General features: G+C 45.6%; 1 protein-coding gene across 2 annotated transcripts in view; it reads right to left on the bottom strand.

Annotated features, from left to right (window-relative positions):
• Positions 1-12792, bottom strand: part of vps50 (VPS50 EARP/GARPII complex subunit) — a 200031-nt gene that overhangs the window by 49707 nt on the left and 137532 nt on the right. The window lies entirely within an intron of this gene.

Below are 12792 nucleotides of genomic sequence, written 5' to 3'. Positions count from 1 at the left end.
TCTGTTTCTTCCAATCTGATTCCTAAATTTAGGGAAGTAGTGTTTTCATTAAGCTGATAACACACAGCTCTTTGAAATCTAAACAGACTTTGAGGATACTGAAATACTTGGATGAAGATGCATATGGCTGTAAAAATAAACTGGCAATAAAAGAGAAATTACAATGGAAAGACGTAATTCTTTTGTATTATAAAAGATGGGATTAGGGAGCAGATCTGGCTACCTTGCAAACAAAATCTGGACATTTGATTAATTAGTATTGCGTGAGCTAATGCCAGGATAACATGCATCCATATTTGGAGCTGGAGCTAGTTACATGATATCTGATTTAGTTAGTTTAGAATTATTACTAGAATACAGGAGTTACAAAAGCGCATGGTATTTTGTAGTTTGTAGCATTATCTATCACATAATCTTACAATCATACAAACTTTTTCTAACTTGTAATATGTACTGTATTTTTTTTAATAGTTATAGTCATATTGGAACTTCAATGAAGTTTAAAGACAAAATACGAGCTCTCTGGTTTGAGAAGCTTGGCCAGCTTTATAGGTAAAGCATCAGGGAAGACCAGCTACAATAATGGAGACACCAGAGGTGTCGTCTGGAGCAATAAATAAACCTCTTAAAGAACTCAGCAGGTCCAGCAGCATCTGTGGCGGCAAAGCAACAGTCGACAATTCAGGCTGATGCCCTTCAACAGGCCCGAAATATTGACTATCCCTGTAATAAATATAGTTAAGAAGAAAAGAAAAGCTTACAAAAGGTTCAGAGGGCTAGGTAATGTTAGAGATCTAGAAGATTTGAAGGCTAACAGGAAGGAGCTTAAAACGAAATTAGGAGAGCCAGAAAGGGCCTATCCCTTTGCCTACATACATATAGATCAACTTCAAGTTATTCCAGCAGTTCTCCTTTAGCTCCTAGCTACTATAATAACCAAATGGAAAAGCAATTTATTTGTAAGGTCACTTTTGAGATTTCTAAAATTTCTGATATTCTTATGTACAGACTGTAAAAATCAAATTCTATGATAAAAATGCAAGTCAAAGCCTAAATGACTGAAAATTAATAGCTTTCTTCCTGATCTGTAGTTTAATTACTATGCAGAGGTTGCTAATTGCCAAACTATTGACCATTTTATGGCTGATTCAGCATCATTTGAAAATCAAATTAAATCATCTCAATCACAAAATGGTCTTGATTGTTTTGTATATCTTAAATATGGACACTTGTATGAAAGTCAAGAAACCACATTACAGGATACATTTATAATTTATATATTTTTTAAGACATCAGCAAGTCAAAGCAGATGATTTCACTACACATTCATGCATGGTTGATAAAACAGCTTCTTATTCAGAAGTTTTTTGATTTAGGATTTTACACACCATGATGCATATTGTTTTCACTTCTACAACTGTGCCTATTAACTGGAGAAAATTAGATGAGAGGTTGGTGGCACTGCAGGGGAAAGGATGAAGAGCTGTTGTGTTTAGGAAACTAAGATAGAGAGTATTGAGCTTTTGATGAATTTAACAATGACTTCTCAATTTAATTTCCATGCCCCCATAACAGAGCTCACAAGGTTGAGAGGTTTGCTGGTTATCTGACTGGGAGACCTGTACATGACAGATTGGTGCAGTTCAAAGGGGAGAGATTTTGAGGAGGATGTTGGGAAGGGGAGCTCTGGAAGTAGTCAACAGATTATGGAGGAGAAGCAAAGCCACTTATTTAAGTAGGGCAGCAAAGAGGGCAGGATATCAGGTACCATTAACACATATTTGGCAAATAGATCTAAATAGCGGACACTTCTTTGCATGTCCATAATGATTTCCCACCCTTCCACCTTGGTCATTCTCTCTTCTCCCTCCTCACATCAGACAGAAGATACAAAAGTTTGAGAACATGTACCACCAAGCTCAAGGACAGCCTTCTTTCCTGCTGAATCTTATATGAGAAAGATGAACTATCATGTCATGGCGCTTGCATTTTATTTATCTAACTGTAATGTAATACTATAAGCAGCAGCCTACTCTCTGTCCCTTTTATAATAAACTGACGGACTTGTGTATGGAATGGTCTGTCTGGATGTCATGCAAATGAAATCCTTTCACTCGGTACACATGACAATTATATACCAAACAGCCTCTCAGCTGCTGCTTCCAAGCCACTTAACAATTTTGCTGGACTTGTGCAGAAATATATACTATATTTCTGCCTAATCGATAACTAGGAAACAAATTATGAGACACGTAGCTACTTTTAGTAGCTCAGTTGTTTTATCGAATTGGCAAACTTGAGACACGAGGCAATGCTTCTTTGGAAAGCAATGGTTTTCTTAATGACGTCCTTCCATGAGCACCATTCTAGTTCAGTGTTTTTCTTATAGAGGACACATAAACAGAGGCTTTAGCAAGTTCTAGAGGTCTCTGAAGGTATTTTGCTGTCCCCCTTTGGTTCTTTTTCATCTCCTTCACATTGCACATTGTGATCTTGAAATGAACTTTGCAGAACACCCACTCCTGGGGCGGTGGGCGGGGGGAAGAGTAGCAACAGCACTGAATTCTCTCCATTTGGAGACAATTTCTCTTACCATGGGCTGATGAACACTCAGGTTTTTAGAAATGTTATTGCATGTTATTGCTTCATACATCTCTACAATACTTCTTCGAAGGTCCTCAGAAAGTTGTTTTGATTGAGGCAAGGTGCATGTAAACAGAGCAGGCCCTATCAGTAATTGAATTTTGTGTGTCTATTTTATAGGTCAGGGCACCTCCACAACCCACACCTCCAATCTCATCTCATTGATTGGAATACATGACTCCAAACAGTTTTTGTAGAAGGTATCAGTGGTGAGTGGTGTGCTGCAGGGGTCAGTGCTGGGCCCACAACTGTTCACGATACACATAAACAATCTGGAAGAGGGGACCGAGTATAGTGTATCCAAGTTTGCTGATAATACTAAATTGAGTGGAAAAGCAAATTGTGCAGAATATATGGAGAGTTTTCAGAGAAGTATATAGATAGATTAAATGAGTGGGCAAGGGTCTGGCAGATCAAGTACAATGTTGGTAAATGCGAGGACATCCACTTTGGAAGGAAAAATGAAAGTCCATATTATTATTTAAATGGTAAAACATTGCAGCATGCTGCTGTGCAGAGAGACTTAAGTGTGCTTGTGCATGATTCACAAAAGACTGGTTTGCAGATGCAGCAGGCTATCAAGAAGGCAAATGGAATGTTGGCTTTTATTGCAAGAGGGTTTGAATTTAAGAGCAGGGAGGTGATGCTGCAACTGTACAGGGTTACTGGTGATACCGCAACTAGAGTACTATATGCAGTACTCATGGCCCTTCCTCCTTTTCCCCCAAAATCTCACACCACTGCTGCTCTGCTGTAAACCCTGCCAGCAGCTCCTTCCAATTTACTTTGGTAAATTTTAGTGGTAAATAAAATCAAGTCCCATTCTCTCAATTCTCAACTATTTCGAGAGCTTGGCATTGAGAAAGATGGCTCTCAAAATAAAACTTCCTGAGCTGCTTTTACGTGGCTTCTGAAACTATTATTAAGTTCTTTGAATGAAGCATTCAAGCATATTAAGCATGTCATTGTTTATTTGTCAGAATTATTCACAAAGTTTAATGAAATCAATCTTCAATTACAAGGAAATGATGTGAATCTTAGCTAAGTCAAATCAGTTGTCATCACATTTCTGTCTATGTTAACCCCATTTAAGTGCAACAATGGTATCACAAAGTTTTCCATTTTCCTAGCCTCTCTGAATTGGAAGAGAAAGAAAGAAATTATGATCTTCCAAGTATACTGAGCTCATGTGGGTGAACTGCATAAAGACATGTTAGAGGGATTTCAGGATGATCTCTCAATCCAAATTCCAGTTTGGGTAATAAATTCATTCCTGAGAACTAGCAATGAAGAATAACAGGAAGGATGCAGAGAGAACTGGTCTTGCTACAAAATTACTTTGAGCTAAAGCCAAGGTTCAAAAAAATCATATCAAGTCTTTCGGTTGCAGAAAAAGAAATCTCTGAACACTATCCTGCACAGTGGAAAAAAGTCAAGATGTTCTTTATTGCCTTTCCAACATCATATTTATAGTGGAGTGCTGTTTCAATTCAGTCGCCCAACTTCTTTCAAAGCAACAAAACAGACTGCAAAATGACTGAACGTGGGGATCTGAGACTCCTGAGATGCATTCAGCCTGATGTGGAGAAATTGCACCCAGCCCATCAACTCATTGAAAAGTGAACAAGCAATGATGTAGTGAATAGTTGGACTACTAATGTCTGTTCTAAAATTGTTGAAGTTGTTTTTACTGTAATTAATGAAATAATTTTATTTGTGTCTTTCAATAGATTAAAATAATTTTGCAATTATTTGTCACTGCTTTAAATTTGAAGTTCTTATTTTCTTTCATTGTGCATCATAAATTAAAATAATTTATGGTTTTTATGTTGGAAAGGGAGAGCGGGTGCTTGGGATGTGATCTAAGAGCAAAGGGGTGGTAACTCAAAAAAGCTTGAGAACCACTGATCGAAACCAATGCAACCATAACATTTCCAGCACTGCTTTGAAAAACCCTAGGAAGCAAAACAGCAAGGTCCATGGGATTTCTTTGCTGTTAGTTCCATTGCTATAGTTTTTACTTCACTAATTTTTTTTAAACTTCCTCACTTTCACGACTATTGGCTTCCCATTTTGTGCCATCTATAAAATACACTGATGAATGGACTCTCAGCTATTTCCTTATTCACCAAATATAATTTCTCCCAACTTTGCCCCAGACTTACTTTTGCTATTTTCTTCTTTGTATGTGCTTGTGTACTAGTTCATACAATCATTGTCTCATACTTTTTGCCAGTTTTACTTTTAAGTTATATTAATTCACAGAACTCAAAATCCTAACAATAATCGGTGTTACTGCAAGTTCAAATCTTCAAGTCAATTCAAGTCAATTCACTTTTAGTGTCATTTCGACCATAACTGCTGGTACAGTACACAGTGAAAATGAGACAATGTTTTTCAGAACCATGGTGCTACATGAAATAATACAAGAACTACACTGAACTACGTAAAAAAAGGACAGAGAAAGCTACACTAGATTACAGACCTACACAGGACTACATGAAGTGCACAAAAATAGTGCAGGCATTACAATAAATAATAAACAGGACAATAGGGCAAGGTGTCAGTCCAGGCTTTGGGTATTGAGGAGTCTGATAGCTTGGGGGAAGAAACTGTTACATAGTCTGGCTGTGAGAGCCCGAATGCTTAATAATAGTTGAACTGGATTTTCCACAGAACTTTTATTGGGGGGGAGGGGGGAAGCATCTCATTACACGTTATTTGTTGAAGTTTTTGATATTACTTGCCCATTAATATCCATTTTAGTTGAATTTCAGAATCTCTGTTAGTCAAATCACTCTTCATAATTAGCTGGGTTTAAAGTTAACATAGTTAAGGGGTGAAGCTTAGGAGGAATGATGGTGTCTAACGGCGACTCCTTTGCTTGCATCTTTGGAAACAACTCTATTTCTACTTTTAATATCTTTATTTTTTCCTTTCAGGGTTCTTTTGAGGACCCTGATCTGGTATTACAAGCAGGCTTTGATTCTTTGTGGGAATGGGACCCGTTCTCGGGGATTCGGGACCTGCCGATGTTTGGCACACCAAGGGGTAGGCCTGAGAGGCGGCCTAGTGTTCGCAAGCCTAAGATCTCGGGGCTCTGGAGACGGGCGGATCGAGGGTCGGTGTCACGGCAGGAGACTCACATGTCATCAGGCAGGCTAGAAAATCTTTCTCTATGGGCCCAAAAACCCGAGGTTTTAGCGATCTTTGGACACAGAGCTTGGAAAAAGCGACAAAACAGACTTTTAAGATTGTAAACCAGCAGGTTGCTGTTATGTCTCCCGCTCGCTGTGAAAATCGGGGACACCTTGCTCTCCCTTGCCAAGGAGAAAGAGAACCTGTGGGTTGTCAAATTCAGATGAAATGCTAAGCTTATGGGGTATCTGCAAGGTCTGTGTCTTTGCTAATGCTTAGCACATGGTTGGACTTGGTAATGGTACCGATGACTTGCTATTTTTGCTGATGGGGGAGAGGGAATTGTTGCTCGCTGCCACTTACACGCGGGGGGAGCTGGGGGGGGTGTTGGGATTCTCATGTTTAACTGTTCATTTTTTGGGGCACTTCTCTGTTTTTGTGGCTGTTTTGCAAAGAAATAGCATTTCAGGATGTATATTGTATACATTTCTCTGACATTAAACTTGACCTTTGAAAGTCAATACAAAACTCCATATTGTAGTGGCGCGCAAGACGCTACAAAAGGAAAACACGGAGGCAGAGAGAGCTGAACTCAGAATGGTTTTACTGATTCAAAGTCGCGCACTTAAAACCCCCTTCCCATGGGTCCCTGCGAACAGCGGGGTGGACCTGACGTCAGACCGTCCCCGGAAGGCCCGTCCAAGCGGGTTGTGTGTCTGCTCACAGCTCCCGATGGCTGTTCAAGTCCTGTGCGTACGGGCCACCACACCACCTCCCCCAGAAACGTCCATCGGGGGAGTGGAGCACCCAGTCTGTGTGGCTTGCCTGGGTGGCTGGCCTCACCAGCGCGGTGCGGGTACCCTCACTGGTTGCTCAATGTCCACGTGCACCGGTTTGAGACGGTCCACTGTAAAAGTCTCTTCTCGGCCACCCACCTCCATGACACACGTGGATCCGTTGTGACGGATCACCCTGAAAGGTCCCTCGTACGGCCGCTGTAGAGATGACCTGTGCATGCCCCTGCGAATAATATCATACTCACAGTCTCGGAGGTCTTTAGGGGTGAAGGATGGCGTGGGACTGCCTGGAGGTCTGGACCGGTGCTAGGGTCCCTACCTTGTCATGCAGCCTCGTTAGCACCGCTGCTGGAGTTTTGGCCGAACCTTGGGCCTCAGGTACGAACTCGCCTGGGACCGTCGGGAGCACCGTAGACCAATTCCGCCGAGGAGGTGTCCAGGTCCTCCTTGGGGGCCGTCAGGATGCCCAGTAGGACCCAGGGAAGCTCGTCTGTCCAGTTGGGGCCCCTGAGGTGAGCCGTCAGGGCCGACTTGAGATGCCAGTGGAATCACTCTACCAAACCGTTGGACCAGGGATGGTACGCTGTGGTGTGATGCAGCTGGGTGCCCAGGAGCTGCGCTAGAGCTGTCCACAACCTGGACGTGAACCGCGCCCCTCTGTCGGAGGTGATGTCCGTTGGGAGGCCGAACCTGGCGATCGAGCTGGCAATGAGCTTCCTGGCACAGGACTCAGTGGACGTGTCTGCGAGTGGTACGGCTTCCGGCCATCTGGTGAACCTGTCTACCACGGTAAAGATATACCTGGCACCCCGGGAGACTGGCAGGGGGCCGATGATGCCATTGTGGATGTGTTGGAACCTTCTTTGCAGCGGCTGGAACTGCTGGAGGGGAGCCTTCTTGTGCCGCTGGACTTTGGCAGTCTGGCAGTGTATGCAGGTCCTGGCCCAGTGTCCGATCTGTTTGCACAAACCGTGCCAGACAAATCTGTCCGCTACCAGCTTGATGGATGCCCGAATGGATGGGTGGGCCAGGTTATGCAGCGTGTCGAACACCTGGCGTCTCCACGCCACTGGAACCGCAGGTCGGGGTTTGCCAGTAGACACGTCACACAGTAGTCGATCCGCTGCCGGGCCGATGGAGACGTCCTCCAGCTGGAGCCCCGAAACGGCGGTGCGGTAAGCCAGAATCTCATGATCCAACCGTTGTGCTTCTGCCACTGCTGCGTAGCCTATCCCTGAGAACGATACGCCTACTGAGTGGAGGCAGGGATGAAACAGTGTGTCGGCGACGACGTTGTTCTTTCCTGCGATGTGGCAAACGTCCGTGGTGAATTCCGAAACAAAGGAAAGGTGCCTCTGCTGCCGAGCCGACCATGGGTCCGATACCTTGGCCAGTGTGAAGGTGAGGGGCTTGTGGTCTGTATACCTCGAGGAAGTACCGGAAATACTGGACAGCCAGGTAGAGCACTAGCAACTCTCTGTCGAAGGCGCTGTATTTCATCTCCGGTGGCCATAAGTGCCGGCTGAAGAAAGCGAGCAGCCGTCACTGGTCTTCAACAAGCTGCTCCAGGATTCTGCCGCCATGTCAGAAGCGTCCACTGTGAGTGCCGTGGGTACATCGACTCTCGGGTGCACCAGGAGGGCTGCCTTCGCCAGCGCCTCCTTGGTCTGCTCGGAACAAGGGTCTCATGATGCGGACCGCCGACAGCACGAACCGGTGATAAAAGTTGACCATCTCCACGAACTCCTGCAGGCCCTTGACCGTGTTGGGCTTGGGGAATAGGTGGACGGCCTGGACCTTGTCCGGTAGGGGAACTGCGCTATGCCGGTTGACTCTGTGGCCCAAGAAGTCAATCTCCGTCAACCCGAACTGGCACTTTGCCGGATTGACTGCCAGTCTGTGGCCGCTTAGGCATTGGCAGAGCTGGTGCAAATGTGCCACATGCTCTTGGTGCAAACTGCTGGCCACCAGGATATCATCCAAGTAAATGAAAGCGAAATCCAGGCCACGCCCCACCGTGTCCATGAGCCTCTGGAAAGTTTGGGCTGCATTCTTGAGACCAAAAGGCATCCTCAGGAATTCGAACGAGCCGAACGGGGTACTGAGGGCTGCGAGCTCAGGCGTGCAACGGCGAGCCTTGCGTGGGGATGTGGTGCTGCACGCTGTGCTTGGGGTCGGCCGTGGAGAGCTGCGGGGTGATTATGGAGGGGAATTTTGCCAACACCCTGGCAAATCCGTTACCCAAGAGAGTCACGGAATCCAGGAGGAGGGCCAGTAGCTTGGCTTCTCCGAGCTGGAAAGTCTGGGACATTTCGGTGTGGACCAAACACTGGCCTTTCAGGAGGCAGTTGGCACGTAGGAAGTCTGCCCCAGTAGCGGCTGTGACACTGCCACCAACGAGAAAGTCCATGTGAAACGAATGGACCCGAAATTCAGTGCGATAGGGAGGAAGCACGCTGATTTCGGCCCCAGTGTCTACCAGGAAGCACCGCCCGGAGTGCCGGTCCCAGTGGTACAGGAGGCTGTCTTGGTGGCCAGCCGTCATAGCCGTTAGCGATGGCTGGCCCCGGCGTTTCCCAGAATAGCACATAGTGGATGGCAGCAGTGGGCGCATGAACCCCATCTTTGGTGATAGAAACACCATTGCTCTGAACTGTCGACTTGACCCCCGTGGGTCTCGGTGGCTTCGGTTGCAGGGCCGGTGCTTTGGGGCGCACGACTGTGGCTAGGCCCGTGGAGACCGCTCCACGTTGCTTGCTCTGCCAAAGGACGTCTGCTTTAGCCGCGACCCGACGCTGGTTGCTGAAATCCTCACCCACGAGGAGGAGGCGAATGTCCTCTGGCATTTGTTCGAAGAACAACTGTTCAAATAGAAGGCACAGCTTATGGCCGTCCATGAGTGCCAGCTTATCATTCATGAGCTCGGATGGCGTGCAGTCGCCCAGGCCGTCCATGTGTAGGAGCTGCACGGCCCACTCGCGGGGGGAGAGTCCGAAGGTACGGAGCAGGAGCGTGCCTTAAGCTGAGCGTACCTGTCTTCCGTTGGTGGCTGGCGTAGGAAGTCAATGATCCAGCTGTCTCCTGGTCAAGCGCGCTGGCCACGTGGTAGTACCGCGTGGTGTCGGCTGTAATGTCTCTGATATTGAACTGGGCCTCAGCCTGCTCGAACCAGACGTGGGGCTGAGTGGACCAGAAAGTAGGAAGCTTCAGAGAGACCGTGCTGTGCGAATTGCTCGAACTCATGGCTGGCTGTGGAGTCGCTGGCTCCAGATGCCGTCTGGAATGTCAGGGTCACCAATGTAGTGGCACGCAAGGCGCTACAAAAGGAACACACGGAGGCAGAGAGAGCTGAAATCGAAATGGTTTTACTGATTCAAACTCCCTCGCTTAAAACTCCCTTCCCATGGGTCCCTGTGAACAGTGGGGCGGACGTGACGTCAGACCATCCCCGGAAGGTCCGCCCCGAGGGGTTCGTGCGTCTGCTGACAGCTTCCAATGGCGTTTCAAGCCCCGTGTGTGCGGATCGCCACAATATTAACATATGTTCCGTTATGATTCTTTACAATAGAATTACTAAAAACAATTCTAAATCCAAAATCAACACACAGAAAATGGTGGAGGAACTCAGCAAATCAGACAGCATCTATGGAGGGGAACTAACAGTCAAAGTTTCCTGCCAAGATGCTTCGTCAGGATCTGAAAGGAAGGGGGGCAAAAGCCAGAATAAGGAGCAGGGTAAGAGTATAAGCTGGCAGGTGACAAGTGAGGTAAAAAAAAAAGGGATGGGTTGAGAAGGGGTAAAAAGAGGTAAGAAGTTGGGATGTGATGGGTGGAAGAGGTAAAGGGCTAAAGAACGAACCTAAAAAGAGAGGACAGTGGACCACGCAAGAAAGGGAAAGAGGAGGGGAACCAGAGGCAGGTGAGAAGGGGTAATCAGAATGAGAAATGAAAAAAAGGGAAAGTGGGAGGAAGGGGGTAAATTACTCAAAGCTAGAGAGATCAATGTTCGTGCCAATCAGGTTGGAGGTTAGCAAATAGAATATGAAGTATTGCTTTTCCAATCTGAGTTTGGCCTCATTATGGCAGTAGAGGACAGATATGTTAGAATAGGAATGGGAAGGCAAATTGAAATGGGTAGCTACCGAAAGGTCCTGCCTTTTGCAGCGTACAGAGCAAAGGTGCTTGACAAAGTGGTTCCCCAATCTGAAAGAGGTCTCAGTAAGGTAGAGGAAGCTGAACCAGGTTCAATAGTTGAACCCGAAACCCTAACAGCTGAAGTGTCCCTCACCTGGAAGGAATGTGAGGGGCCCTGAATGGTGGTGAGGAAGGAGGTGCAGCACTTGTCCACCTTGCAGGGATAAGTGCCAGGAGAGAGAGCAGGGTGAGTGAATAAGGAAGTCACACAGAGAATGATCCCGATGGAAAGAGGAAGGTGTGGGAGGGGGAATGTTGTTATTTATAGGATCCTGTTGGGCGATGCTAGAAGTTATGGAGAAAAATGTGCTGAATAGGAAATCATGTAGGATGGTAGCTAAGGACAAAGAGAAACCTGCTATGACAGTGAGAAGTTGGGATGAGGGCAGACATGCAAGAGAAGGAGAAGATGCTGGTGAGGGCAGTATTGATGGTAGTGGAAGGAAGACACCGAGTTTAAAAAAAAAGATTCAAATGTTCTGAAATGGAAAGCTTCATCCTGAGAACAGATACAGATGGAACGGGACTGAATCAACTGGGACAAAATGGAGGCATGGTATGTAGACACGAATTCATTGGGGCAGCAGCAGATAGAAACAATAGGCCTATCCAGACAGTAAGGTTTGTGGTTTTCAGGTAGAAGGTAGAAACGAGCAATGCAGAGTACAGGAACTATGAGGCTGGTGGCACTGGATGGGAGATCAAGATTAGGTTGGTGTTAGTGTGGGAGACAATGGCCTAGTGATTCTTGGTTGGATCCTGTGCAAAGGGTAAAAGGAAGAGTCTGAGAGTTGCCATCTGAGCTCAGCATGGTAGAGGTCAGTCCACCAGACTACAGCAGCATTTGTATGTCTGTAGGTTTGATTGTGAATTTGGCATTGGTGCGGAGAGTGGAGGGCAGTGCATTCAAAAGGGGTGAGTTTAGAAAAGGTGAGAGGAAAGGTGAAGTGAAAACTGTTGATGTCCCGTTGGCAGTTAGAGATGAAAAGATCCAGAGTAGACAGAAGGCCACAGCAAGGTGTTCAAGAGGAAGAGGGATGAAGATAGGAGAAGTGGTCATTGGTTGGGGGTGGTGAATCCTTGTAAAAGAAGTAGATTTGGAGGTGGAGGCAACAGAAGAAGAATTTGGAGTCATGGCAGGCACAGAACTCATTAAGGTGTGGACACAATGGACCAAAGGACAGCCCTTGCTGAGGATAAAATGTTCTACCTTGTGCCTAGATCCAAAATCACCTCTTGGCTGGTTCCATTACCTGGACTAGGTTTAGCTGTGTTTCATAACATGTTTCAGATTTTTAAGAATTTAATTCCTTCTACATCTGTGCTAAGATTAAAATCAATCAACCCCCTTCCCTCCAGACCAACCTTCAAAGTATGGCACACAAATTCTGTTGCCCTTGCACTTGATCGTAATTCTGCAATAACTGTGTCACTACAAAGCAGCAGTTATTTTAACAACACACGAAGAAATAGTCAAAAGAATTTTTAGAATGATGATACTTGATCCGTTAAGTTCTTGTTGATTCTTTTTACGGTGATCTAATCAGTTTAATTCATCTGCTCTCTGACAGTGCAACTGTATTGCCCTGCTTTTAAAATCCTTGAGCGTTTCCATTTTTACAACCCTAGACTGGATAGGCAGGGCTTCTTTTCGCTTATGGAGAATAGACTGTGGGGGGGAGGGAGAACCTGACAAAGATCTACAAAATTATGTTGGGCATAAATATGGTGGATAGTGTGCAACATTACCCTCTTTCACCTTAACTCGGTGCCCTCCAATTTTCAATGCCGCTGTTGAGGGGCAAAGAAGATCCAAGTAAAATTGCTTTCACCTAGCAAGTGATTGGAATGTGAAACATATTATTTAGAAGGCAGTAGAGACAGTACCCTCCCAACATTTAACAAATACCTGGATAAGCACTTGAACTGCTACAGACTGAGTACCAGTGAATAGAATTAGGATACATAGGTATTTGTTGGCCGACATGGAAATTGCATGCTGAAGAACCTGTTTCAGTGA

The sequence above is a fragment of the Hypanus sabinus genome, chromosome 6 (assembly GCF_030144855.1).
Source record: "Hypanus sabinus isolate sHypSab1 chromosome 6, sHypSab1.hap1, whole genome shotgun sequence".
In the NCBI taxonomy this organism is placed as follows: domain Eukaryota; kingdom Metazoa; phylum Chordata; class Chondrichthyes; order Myliobatiformes; family Dasyatidae; genus Hypanus; species Hypanus sabinus.
The sequence above is the reverse complement of the archived record's forward strand: the minus strand, read 5'-3'. Positions and strand labels throughout refer to the sequence as shown.